Here is a 14,041-nt window from a genome sequence, read left to right on the forward strand (position 1 = left end):
GCTCCCGGTCCCCAAGGGGCCACCATCGCCGGCCTCTGGGGGATGTGGAGAGGCGAGGGGGCGCGCGCCCTGAACCGGGAGCGCGCGCGCGAGAGCGGTTCGAGGACGCGCTTTCCCCACCCGCCCCAAACGGTCCTCACGGAGGAAGGGAAACGGGTGGGGGAGCGAGGTTTGTTCCCGGCTGGAAACCGCGAGATGAATCCCTTCCGTTGTACACCCTCCCCGCCTGCACGGTCCCTTCTCCGGCCGCGTCCATCCGCCCTGTGCACCCCAAGCCTCTCGGACGCAGGGTCCCCGCCTCCGCCTCCCCGCCCACCTCCCGCTCATCCTCTCCGCCGGCCTCCGCCTGGAATCCAGAGGCAAAGATTTGAGGACAAAGATCATCAATAGCCCTAATGTCCTTTGCCCTGGACGGAGTCGGGACAAGGCCTCTGCATATGGTGAGGCGAAGTTTTAACTACATCATCGTCTGCTCTCGGAGCTCGCACGATGCACGGTTTACAGATGCGGGCAGGGTCGTGTGGTACAGCCCGCTTAGACGCCTTGGGCAAATTTTAGCCACTTAACTTCCTCTGAGCCTCGAAAAGATGCGAGAATGAAACGAGATAACCTATGTAAGAGCATTGTGTAAATCCCCAAACTATATGAACATAAAAGGAGGCTAAGAGTATGAATATGTTCAAATACATTACCACATTTCTGGATCATAAAGAATAAAGTCAAAGGCAACCGAGGGCTGTCCTGCTTCACAGGGGATTCGTTTCCAAATAGCCCGTCTTCATTTATTACCGCCAGAGATCCCAGATATAGAAAGAACGCCCTAGCCATGTTGCCTTCTTGCAGGTCACACCTCCCTTCGCAGTCACCATAGCCAATGCATTCTCAGCGCTCCTTTCACCATCATTTGGGTCTGCTTTTTCTGATGATTTTCCTCGAGGGACCTCGGGTGAAACTTTTGGACTGCATCAGATGTCAAGTTCCACTTAACCCCTGTGATCTTCTGACGTAACTTCACTGAATCTTAACCTGCTCAACTGCAAAAGTTCACTATAAAAACACTTTATACAAATAGTTACCTGCTTCACTGAGTTGTTATAAGGGGTAAACGAGTTAGAGTATGTAACACTTCCTGCCTGGCACAAAGCAAGCACTACTGTGTGTTCACTGCCGCTATGTTATGCCATTGAGAGTAACCTAGGACGGTTGATGATTTGCACAAAGGACATGCTTAGAGGGGGCGGAATGCACTGTACAATATGCTATCTTCAGAAGAAAGTGGGGAAAGTAGACAAAACTAAATTGTTGCTATTTGCTTCCACCCTGATATTCAGTCTCCTGGAACATCAAGGCCAGCACCATATCTGAGATTACATCAACCTGGCTCACACTGTTCACCCCACCCTGGTGATTCCCTGAGGCCCTGCTCCCACGAAACTTGAGGGCTCACCCAAACTGTTTCCAGTGGTTTTTCCATACAAATGGGCCTGACTTGGCTCATGCTTCAGATTCTCCTAAAATTCCTCAAACAAGCAGCATCTGGCCTCAGCATGCCCCAAACCTCTCATACCTCTCACTAAGTGGCTCCAGGCCTGGGTACTAGCAACAGCCAGCTTTGGTTGACAGCTTGGGCATCCCCAAGCTTAGCACAAGTAGCCACCTTCTGCAGATCACTTTGTAGCTCATGATGGGTGGTCCCAGGCAGAACTCACGCAAAGGCTGACCTTGGCCTACACCTCCCGGGAGGCCTTAGAGCCAGCACACCCAGTGGACAACTTCAGACCATGTCAAAACATCATCACCTAACCACATCCACAAGCAACACACTCACAGGGCGGGCTCAACAGGCACTGCTGAAGTCCGTCTTGCTCTGTAGGGTGGGCCCCAGCACAACTGATCCTCCACAGTGGTCACAGCCAGTCCTTGCAGGTGATCCACCTGGGGGTAAATCCTTCCCATTGCCATGCCAACAGCAACCAAAGCTCAACTACAAGAGGAGGGTGTACACAGCTCACACAGGGCTGTAGGGGGTGCACCTTGAGTGCCCACGTGGGGTGATCAGGGAGGCTGTGCCACTCGACTGCACAGGACACCTACGATATTAGGCCACTCCACCAAGCCTAGGAGACGTAACAGCTCTACCTAATACATAGGAAAGACACAAGGAAGCTGCCAAAATGAAGAGACAAAGAAACATGTTCTAAGAATAGAACAAAACTCCAGAAAAAGAACTAAACAAAATGGAGACAAGTAATCTACTAGCTGCAGAGTTTAAAACACTGGTTATAAGGATGCTCAATGAACTCAGTGACAACTTCAGAAACATAAAAAATAACCAGTCAGAAATGAAGGATACACTAACTGAAATGAATAATTTACAGGAAATCAACAGTAGAGTAGATGAAGCTGAGAATCAAATCAGAACAGGAAAAAAAAAAAAAAAGTGAGGATAGTGTAAGGAGCCTCTGGGACAACTTCAATCATATCAACATTAGCATCATGGGAGTGCCAGAAGTAAAAGAGAAAGAGCAAGAAGTTGAAAATCTATTTGAAAACATAATGACAAAATTTTCCTAACTTGGTGAAGGAAATAAACATACAAGTCCAGGAAGCACAGAGTCTGGAACAATATGAACCCAAAGAGGCCCACACCAAGACACATCATAATTAAAATGCTAAAGGTAAAGCCCTGTAGTCTTTCCTGCTGATGCTGACTGTTGGAAAATACATGCTGGATATTTTTCCCCTCAAAAAAAAAAAAAAAAAAAAAAGTAAATAAATAAATAAAATGCCAAAGGTTAAAGACAAAGAGAGAATCTTAAAAACAGCAAGAGAAAGACAGTTAGTTATATATTGATTAACGATTGAGTCTAAAAAAAAAAACCAACAAAATAAACCAACAACCAGAACAAAAGCAGACTCATAGATGCAGAGAACATTTTGGGGGTTGCCCTATGGGAGAGGTGTTGGGGGATGGGCAAAAAAGGTGAAGAGATTAAGAAGTACAGATTAGCCCTAACCAGTTTGGCTTGGTGGATACAGCATTGGCCTGCGGACTGAAGGGTCCCAGGTTCAGTTCCCATCAAGGGCATGTACCTTGATTGTGGTCACATCCCCAGTAGGAGGTGTGCAGAAGGCAGCTGATTGATATTTCTCTCCCATCAATGTTTCTAACTCTCTATACCTCTCCCTTCCTCTCTGTAAAAAATCAATAAAATATATATTTTTTAAAAAAGAAGTACAGATTGGTTGTTATAGAATAGTCATGGGGTGTAAAGTACACCATTGGGAATATAGTCAATAATCTTCCTATATAATAAAAGCCTAATATGCAAATTGACCGAACATCAGAACAACTGGTCACTAAGACGCACACTGACCACCAGGGGGCAGACACGCAATGCAGGAGTTGCCGTGACCCACACAGAGTAACGTCACCAAGGACCTGGTGCTGACAAAGCAACACTCGGCTTCCCCCAAGTGGGACACAGGCCCCACCACCACCCTGGAGCAACAGCCCACCAAATCACAGCCAATGCTGCCAAGACCCCATGGTGCAAAATGCTGCCCACAGCCCAGCCATGCCCGCAAACGGTGTCTGTGGGCACTGGGTAATGACATCACGTTTTTGTTGACATTCTGAAGCCGAAATTGTCAACAGAATATGTCTGAAGAACAACTATTGGCACAAAGTACCTCTGAAACTGAAAGAGGTAGTCAGAATATGTCTGAAGAACAGTCATCGACAAGTACTACCAATACTGGTAGGAACTGTCTTCATAGCAAAAATGAGGTAAATGAAGATGCAATTATCAAACACAGTTGTGGTGGAATTACTGTTACATGGCAATTTTGCCTATCCCTAAATTTCTCCGATGGAAAACCATATGATGGAAAATTTACTCGATGTTGTAGCAAAGGCAAAGTTTGTCCAAATGATATAAATTTTCCAGAATACCCGGCATATTTTAAAAAATTAATGATAAACGAAAATTGTGACAGTAAAATTTTCATGGAAAAATGTTTGTTGTTATATCATGTTGTTATTGGTTTTTATTAGTCAATTTATATATTATTTTCATGTACATTTTACTAATTTTCATTCATCTCTGATACTTCTATTATAGAGAAAGGGCAAATATTAATTAAAATATTCCTTCTAATTAATTTCCTTTCAATGTGCACAAATTCGTGCATCAGGCCACTAGTATTCTAATAACTATGTATGATGTCAGATGGGTGCGAGATTTTTTGGAATGATCATTAGTGAGTTATATACTGTCTAATCTCTGTGGTATACACCTGACACTAATATAAAAATGTATGTCAACTGTAACTGAAAAATAAAAAATTATTTTTTAAAAAAATAGAAGCAGTATGTTAGAAAGAAGAGCAGTATTTCTATTCCAAATTCTATTGCCAGTAAGCTTCCCATTTGAAGGACATACAGCTTTGTAGAACCTCATCCCACTCAGCTCTAGTGATCCTCTAGCTAGTACTACCTTGAATACTTGCAGTCTTTGTTAGGATGAGCCCCTCAGGCTGCTGGCAGTTCAAACCCAGTTTGTTGGAACACTCTTCATATTAAATACAAGAAAATCCACAAGTGCTATGTTCATATCGACACACTTTTCAGTTTCATAAGCATTTAAGCCTCATTTTTATCCTCGTTTTAGGTACCTCGGGACATAAGTCAAGGCAGTATTTTTAAGCCGAGAGGAAAGGGAGGCTCAGATGGACAGAGGTCCACAATAAAGGTAGAGCTACATCTGGAATTCTGATCTCCTGATTGCAGGGCTCCATTCTTTGCCTTACACCAACTTTGTACAGCTAGAGGCACATTTTACAAACCTCCTGGGAAGAGCTGTCCCTGAATTTACCCTCTTTGAGCTCCTCCCTCATTCTTCAGAAAAAGTAGGATAGAGCACAGAGAAGAAATGGCCTCCTTACCAAGACTCCCACCAACAAACTACTCAACATATCAAGATGATGCAAAATGCTACAGAGAAAGTGAACTTTCTGCCTCCTTCCAGCTACAAGCTGAAAAGGATACTGAAAGTGCAAGAGGGGCTACAGGGGTGGGCAAACTTTTTGACTCGAGGGCCACAATGGGTTCTTAAACTGGACCGGAGGGCCAGAACAAAAGCATGGATGGAGTGTTTGTGCGAACTAATATAAATTCAAAGTAAACATCATTACATAAAAGGGTACGGTCTTTTTTTTTTAGTTTTATTCATTTCAAACTGGCCGTAGTTTGCCCACAGCTGGCTAACACCAACTGTTAGTGACACGGACTTACCCTGGTTGCCTAAATGTTGAAACTAGAAAGGATTTGGACTTTGAAGTATGATAAGTATGATATTGTCAACAGCTCTCTTGTGAACGATACCAAACACTGCGTCTTTACAGTAAGCCCAGCGTGACATGCGTGGAGCTAAAATCTCTGACTCTGAGTGAATTTTAAAGCTAAAAAAATCGATATATTGAAATTTAACTTAATCATGGGAACTTCTAGAGCTAGATAGATAAACATAGAGGCAGCATAACTTTGACCTTGGGTATGGGTGAAAGTTTTAGTCGAGAGCACCTCTGTTTTGCTGTGTTATCATAATACTACATATTTTTTAATATTTCAAATTGCAGCTGTTATGACATCTTTTTCAGCTTTTTGCTCACTTCATTTTTAAAAGTAAGTAATTAGAAATCACTAGAATTATTTTTTACAATAATTCATAGATGTCTTCTGCTTCATTTAGCCATCTTTTCCTCCTCCTATTTTTTTCTTTTTAATTTATTGGGATAACATTGGTTAATGAAGTTATATATAGATTTCAAGTGTATAATTCTATAATATATCATCTGTATATTGTTTTGTGTATTCACCAACCCAAGTTCTTTCCACTATTTTTTTAAACCTACCTTCCTTCTTTGTTATTTTTTTCCTCTCCACCATGTTTCCCAGGATTTGATTAAAACTCTCTTTCAGTTCTTTCCTCACCACGCTCTCCCTTGACAAAACAATTCTTTTTCAGGCTTGTTTTTCTCCTCATTCCTTTCTAGGGTGTCTTTGTCTCCAGCAGAGGGGGTCTGATGGTGATACGGAAGTAGGGAAGGAGGTCTGGGAGAAAGCTGGGAGGGAAGGAGGAGGAGACAGTGGTGCTTCAGCTGTTTCTGCAATCAGCCTATACAAGGCTGGCTTAAGTCTGCCTCTGGAAATTCCTCCTCCGTGTCTCTCTACTTCCCCACCTTAGATTTCATTGCCCCTACCCCCCACCCCATTTCTCAGTGACATCACTCTCAACCAGCTGTGACTGCCAAGGGACTGACCTACTTTGCCCTTTTCTATTAGGCGCTCAGCCTTTTTTTCTCTGCTAAACCCTTTTTGTCCAGCATGTCAGTGGATCCCTTTTAAAACCTCAATACGTTTCAGTCTCCCACAAGATAGTAGTTGAATTGTTAGTATCTGCAGTGTGAGAAAAAGCATAGAGATTTACAAAAACCCTTTTCTATGACTTTAGCAAATTCATTTAATGGATTTGTACCTTGTTGATTAAAATAGAATTTGTACATATTTGGAGAACACATATATTAGTAATAATTTTTTGTTGAATCTTTATAGGCATGCTTGGTTAATGAGCTCTTAGATCCTCCGTGACAAATTAAATATATCTGTACCATTATTTTTCAAATGTTTGTATATGATATTGTAGACATAAGCAAAAACAGCAGGCATCGATATCTAAACAAAACTTTACATAGTAAGAAGTGGGGGTGGGGGGAACTGCTGATAAAGAAGTGGTTAAGAGCATGTGTTGTGAGGCTTAGATTCAAGTCATGGTTTTGCCACTTGCTAGCTATGAATTTGGATAAGTCACTCAACCTCTCTGTGCCTCAGTTTGCTCATCTGTAAATAGAAGATACTCAAAACCAGTAGGGTTATTAGGAGTGTTAAACTGTTTAAATATGTAAAAGCTCTGAGCACATTCTATATTCTAAGAAGTGTTAGCTTTATTATAAGGTTGGGGGCAGATATATAACTAAATATGTTTCAAATATTTCGATGGCAATTTCCTCATTCACCATTTATTTACCAAGCAAGCCAGGATTGCAGAGCCTCTATCTTGGCCTAAATTGTCTGATCTAAGTTGTCCAGAAAAATTCTGGGAAACAGCCACGAAGGATAGAAACAAATATATTAGAAATTTGCCTAAGAATTCCAGTGTGTCACTCAACATAGATTTTCTTTTTCTTTACTGTCTCTTTTAATCTTGTATCAAGCTGTTAGGATGAACCCCAAACTGAAAAGTACTGAGGGAGAGATGAAAACTCAAGTAAAGAATTAGGAAAAAAGAAAAAAAGAGTTAGTTTGGGGAATTCGAGTAGAGTTGATTTAAAAAAGAAAAAGGGTAATAGGAAAAGGAAGGTTGATTTTTTAAAATATTCTAGCTCAATGACCAATATGGTTTTGAAAACCAACAGAGCAAAAATTATTTGGGAAAAAAAATAAGGAGTAAAGAATTGGAAAGGATAGAGGTAAATTGCACTGTTTCTTTTCACTGAAGATAACTAAATGGACTTGGGCTAATGAATAGTGCTGCCTAATCTAACTTCCCAACATGCAAAAGACAGCAGAGAGAACCAGGACAATCATATTGGTGCTTCCAGAATTCTTTGATGCATTCAGTCTGTAAAAGTTGTAATCATTCAGGGTGCTGCTAGTGACATAGATGTGTGACAAATCTGCACAGCCCTGGTGTGGTTTAAATATCATTTCTGTGGTTGAAATGTCTACCAATTCAGTCATGTTTCCATGCATGGAGTATGTGTGTGTGTGTGTGTGTGTGTGTGTGTGTGTGTCGGGGGGGGGGGGCTTGTTTTCTTTTTTCCCCTTATTACTAGATGGTTCCTTTGATCTTTAGAGAGAACTGCCTTTCCACATTTATTCCATTCTCTCTTCTTCCAGTCTTCAAAAGTTGATATACTTTTTTTTCTTAGTATATTTTTGAAAGGGAGAGAGAGAGAAAAACATCAATGATGAGAGAGGGTCACTGATAGGCTGCCTCCTGCACCTCCCCTGCGCCCCCCAATGGGGATTGAGCCAGCAACCCTGACATGTGCCCTTGACCAGAATCGAACCTGGAACCCTTCAGTCTACAGACTGATGCTCTATCCACTGGGCCAAACCGGCCAGGGCCCAAGGTATTCTAGTGGACCAAGAATCAGGAGACTAGGAAATCACCACCAATGATTTTATCTTACAGCATCAATTTTCTCTTCTGTCAGAGGGAACTAACGATATTTGCTCAACCTTAAAAGGTTGCTTGAGGCCAAAATGAGTTTATAAATTATGAGTACTTTAAATCAAGAATATTATACAAATGGTGATCTGCCTAAGACACTATTCTCTATAGCATAGGGAATATATTCAATAATCTATACTAATAAAAGGGTAATATGCTAATTAGATCAGGTTGACTGGACATCTTCTGGTCATCTGGTCCTCCTTCCGGACAAAGCCACAGTGGCAGGGGCCAAGGCAGAGGTGGTTAGGGGTGATCAGGCTAGCAGGTAGAGGGTTTAGGGGTGATCAGGCAGGCAGGTGAGCGGTCCTGGATTACGAGAGGGATGTCCAACTGCCGGTTTGGACATCCCCCAAACCTGCAGTCAGACATCCCCCAAGGGGTCCCAGATTGGAGAGGGTGCAGGCTGGGCTGAGGTACCCCCCTCTTGTGCATGTATTTTGTGCACTGGCCCTCTAATCTATCTATATAAAACCCTAATATGCAAATTGACCAAACAGTGGAATGACTGGCAGAACAACCAGTCGCTATGATGCACACTGACCACCAGGGGGGAAGGCGCTCAACGCAGGAGCTGCCCCCAGCCTGCAGGCCCCAACTGGTGGAGGCAGTGGGAGGCGGGGCCAGCAAGCAGGCGGCACCAGGCCAGCCAAGGTAGGTGCCAGTGGGGGCCCCCAATCGCTCCACCAGTAGCCCCACAAATCGGCCCTGATCACCAGCCAGGCCTAGGGACCCTACCTATTCACAAATTTTGTGTACCGGGCCTCTAGTATTTTAATAACTATGATGGTGCCAGATGGGTACTAGATTTATCAGGGAATCACTTTGTAAATTATTTAAGTGTCTAACCACTATGCTGTACACCTGAAACTAATATAATATTGTCAGCCGTAATTAAAAAAAATCAAAAAACATTTTTTAAAGACACTATTATTATACTTTCATGTACTTAAGAATTACTTGGTATGCTTATTAAAAATGCAAACTTACTATAAGAGGTTAATAGGGGAGAAAGAACTTGTGTGGTACTTACAACAATAAAGATTTTTAAAAATGCAGACTTATGGCTGATTCCATAAGCTTTGAGTTTGGCTCAAAAATGCAAATACAGACTGATTCAGAAGGTCAAGGATGAGGGCTAAGGAAGCTGCATTTTAAACTAGCATCCTAAGTTATTCCTTTGTAGTAGAGACAAAGAAATACTACTAACAACCAAATACAATTAAAGAAGAAAGAGTAAAACCTACATTGCTCCTCTCTCTTATTTTTTTTTCTTTACATAGTATTTTCCTTCTCTGATTCAGCCAATATACAGTCTTTCCTCCCTTTCCCTCGCCATCCCCCTTTGTGTCTGGCATGGGCATTTTCTTAGCAGAGTTAGAGAGGCGCTCAGTTTAATGTGCAGAAATGCAGTGGAGGAAAAGGAGGAGGGATGTGGGTGGAGAAAGGCTAGATCAGTGTTTAGCTATTCTAACTGTGAAGACTGTAGTTGTCGGGCTGGTTATAGCTGGCTGGCTCCGGGAGAGGAAGCAGTGAGGTGAGCTAGACGTACTGCAGCTGCCCATGCTGTCCCTTACTTGCTAGTGTAGGGTCTGTTAGAAGACACCCCCTACCTTTTCTCTAAATACCCCATAAAGAACATGATTTTAGGCACTGTTAACAATCCTGGGTTCATTCTTGTTTGAAATTCTTCTCTTTATACTTTTAGTTTTGATCAATTCCCAACTTGTTTTCTTGTCTTTAAACCCAGGAGGAAAAGATTTGCACCAGATGGTGTCTATGGGATACTTAAGAGATTTCTGCTTGACATGCAATCTAGATAATAGGTAAGTTATGCTTTTCTGGCTGATGTAGATATACACCAATGCAACACAAGTAGAGTCAGAGACACGGGGTTGATTGGACCTGGGGGTTTGTTTCTACCAAACCTTCGCTTGCCCCCTAGTATCTTCATATTGTCTAACAATATATATATTTTTAATTCTCCTTGCCCTGACCAGGTAGCTCAGTTGGTTGGAGAGTTGTCCCATACACCAAAAGGTTTCAGGTTCAATGCCCGGTCAGAGGCAACTGATTGATGTCTCTCTCTCTCTCTCTCTCTCTCTCTCTCTCAAAATCAGTAAGTACATATCCTAGGGTGAGGATTTTTTTTTTAATGTTTCTTGCTGCAAATCTAGCTATTATATTCTAACGAGTAATCTGATTGATTAAAGTGTCTAGATCACATGTACATTCCAAACAGTCATATAGAGTTAATGGTCTCACACTCATAGGGACATGCAGTAAATATTTATAACTCTTGGCACTATTACCACACATATCTAAACATTGACATTTGACTATTTTGATTATCAAATCTTATAATAGCCAATATTTATTGAGCACTTACTATGCAGTGTATTATATGTGAGTTACCACATTAATCCTTGTAACTTAGTGAAGTACTAAATCTCCACCTTGTTGTTGAGAACACAGGCTTATCGAGGTTGAGCAACAATACCATGCCACTAGAAAATAAAGCTGTGATTTCAAACCAGACTCATCTGACTTCAGAGATGCTAGGTTACTCATGTCTTCCCAAGAAATTCATCTGACCCCAACCCCCCTGAAAAAATTTAATTCATTAGTTAAAAAATGAGTGGTGCATGATTAAACCTCAACAAGCTACTTAAAATATCAACCATGAAAGCACAAAAACTATGATTGAATCTAAGAAAATGTACCTTGCTTTCCCATTTTGGAAATGCTAAAAATATTACTATTTGACTTTAAAAACTAGGCATATGTATTACTTTGGTAAAATGAAAGTTCTTTAAAAAAAAGAAATGCTAAAAATAATTTCTGCTTCATTACTTCATATAAAAATATGAAGTATAAATTTGATCATTATTCATGTAACCATCTATATATATAAAAAGCCTAAGCAACCAAATGACTGGTCGACCAGTTGCCATGATGTGTACTGACCACCAAGGGGCAGATGCTCAATGCAGAAACTGCTCCCTGATGGTCAGTGCGTTCCCACAGCCAACCTCCCGCGGCCCCGATCAGCCCCAATCGCCGGCCAGGCCGAGGGGCCCCACCTATGCATGAATTTGTTCACCCGGCCTTTAGTTATCTTATATAATCTGCTTAAGCAATATTATTGGCCTTGTTATTATTTTTTTCCCCATTAGCCTTGTTTTTTAAAAAAATGGTTATTTTTTTCTGAAAAGCGATGCTTTTGCATGCATTAAGAATCTTTAAGGATGTGTCTGGCACATAGTGACAGTGCATCGAATGGAATGGGAGCATTTTTTTTAAAGGCAAGTGGCCCAGCCCGTGTGTTAATAGTCTAGCACTCGCTATCCACAGTTTCACCAATACAATCTACTTTTTCCGATGTACAATTACCATGAATTGGACTCTTAACAGTGAGTGAGATTGAGGGATAGGTTAAGTATTATTGACCCTCTGCTGGGCGGGGTCATGATAGGGGGGACCTATAACCTTATAGATAGAGCACCTGAATTAATCTGAAAAATAATCATATTATTTTAAATCTTAGAACACATATACTTATGTGAATAGGGGGTTAAGTTTTTCTTAAAGTTTCCCTTTCAAGGCCTGTGCGAAGTTAATGAGGAGGTGACTTAGCTGTGAATCCAGCAAGCAGAACCAATAAGCATGGTCAGGCCGACCCACCAGGAGTCAAAACGTCATCTCATCGCCTGATGACTAATTACAATAGCTGGCGTCTGGGGACCCCCAGGCCTGCCCATAGCTGCATTTCTCACCCCAGCCCCTTCCTGTTTATAATCCTGTCCCCTGCACCTTGTTGGAAGGCAGGATCTGATGCTTGCAAGAGCCCTGTCTTCTTGGTTGGCTAGCCTTCTCAATAAATGCCTAATATGATTCAACACTGCCTTCCTTATTGGACACAGTGACAGGCAGCCCGAGTCCAACCGGGCGTTTCCGGGTAACAGTTATACAAACATGTCCCCCTGTCAATTTTCCTATGTATCTTTGCCAGATTCTCATAGTGTTAACATCTCTGTGAGCAAGCTTCCCTTGATTATATAATGCTTCTCTTTTTGTCTTTAGTTTGGATATATTGTACTTTATGTCCCAAGAGACTGAATACCAGAGTTGACGTAAATAGCAACATTTTAGTTCTGAGGGAGGAGGGCCTCTGGGTCTCTTGCCTTTCAAGCCACTGCCCCAGCGCTGGAGCTCAGAGGAAGTAAGAGTAAGCCCGTGTATGAGCCATTTGAGAGGAACTGCCTGGGATTCCAGCAGCCCTCCATCTCCCTCAGCCTAGATCCCCACTGGTTTTTACAACCAGGAATTAGGGAGACTTCTCTTCCCGGCACTGGAAAGAGAAGTCTGGGCTGACGGGCCTACTGTGGGGCGGGGACCCCTTGCTCCTCAGGGGAGACCTCTGCAGCCAAGATATCTCTCCCAATTTTTTTCTGCCACATGTGGCGTGGGACCAGCCGGGTCTGTGTCTCCATTCCTCCCACCAGTCTCAGTGTGGCTTCTTCTTTAATTCCCTGGGTGTAGGACTTCCATTCAGCCAGAAGTCATGTGGTTCTGAATGATGGCGGTTGTGTACTTTAGTTGTAATTCTGATGTGGTTGTGGGAGGAAGCAAGAGCCTCGCTTATCTACATCACCATCTTGACTGGAGGTCCCACAAAGTTAAACCTTCAAATCCAGGTGTAGTGTGGCCCCTGCTGAATTCTAAGAATCATCGTACTAACAATAAGTATCCTTGGAATGTGGATGGAGATAGAGTGTATTTCAACACCCTTGCTTTTGAAATATGTCATGCACTTCACATATCATTTTAATCACACAAAAATAATTCCCCAGTTCTGTTCAGTTAATCTCTGATCAAATCTGAATGTCTTTCCATTATGTTCATTAGCTCTCCTGTCTAACAATAGAAACCCTCCTTTTTCCTCATCTAAGAACTATTAAACGCTCCTTTCTGGATAATTGTTAAGTTTTTAAATATCCTTGGTATAACCAAAATATACTTGTAACATATTATGTCAACATAAACCATGTCTAAAAGAAATAAGGTAGACAAACTAGCAACTATCTTATCTCAAAGTATCAGAAGAAGTAGGGTATAGAGTGCCTATCTCTGGAAGAATGTTTCTGTTCTTTGCCTCCTCTCAAACGTGTTCCTTTTCTAAGGAAGGAATTTATATTGTTTATCTTCTGTTTTCTCATTCCCCCTTTTCCCAACTCTTCTGTTCCTTTTCTCCTGTCGCAACTGCTTCTCTCTTTATTTCCTTCCGACTTTATTGTGTCTTAGCTTAGTCAGCCAGACTTCACTAAACTTTCAGAGCTGGAATTGGAACAGCGCATTTGGCAAAAAAATCGGTCACACATACCACCCAACCACAAACAAGCACTGTGACTGCAAAATCCTTTCAAACAATACATTCCCGTTTCTTGCCGTCAGCAGTTCACACAGACCCATGATCTGAAATCAGCAACACGCACACTCACATACATTCCGCATGCACACGGCCTCTGCAGTCAGCTCACAAAGACACGGTATCTGCAGAAAGGTCTTGCAAGCAGCACACACAGACTGCATTCTCCACCCCTTTCATAAACTCTTCCTGACTGGCTCTTTCTCCCAGCAACCTCCTCCCCTCACGCTGCCTGGCAATGGCTCCCCTCCTTTTCCTGCAGTTCTTGAAGTAACTGCAGTGCCATCCATCACCCTCCCCACAGATCCTCGGGGAA

This window comes from Myotis yumanensis, unplaced genomic scaffold, assembly GCF_028538775.1.
Source record: "Myotis yumanensis isolate MYYU_CA2020_CCGP unplaced genomic scaffold, mMyoYum1.0.hap1 SCAF_3, whole genome shotgun sequence".
Taxonomy (NCBI): Eukaryota; Metazoa; Chordata; class Mammalia; order Chiroptera; family Vespertilionidae; genus Myotis; species Myotis yumanensis.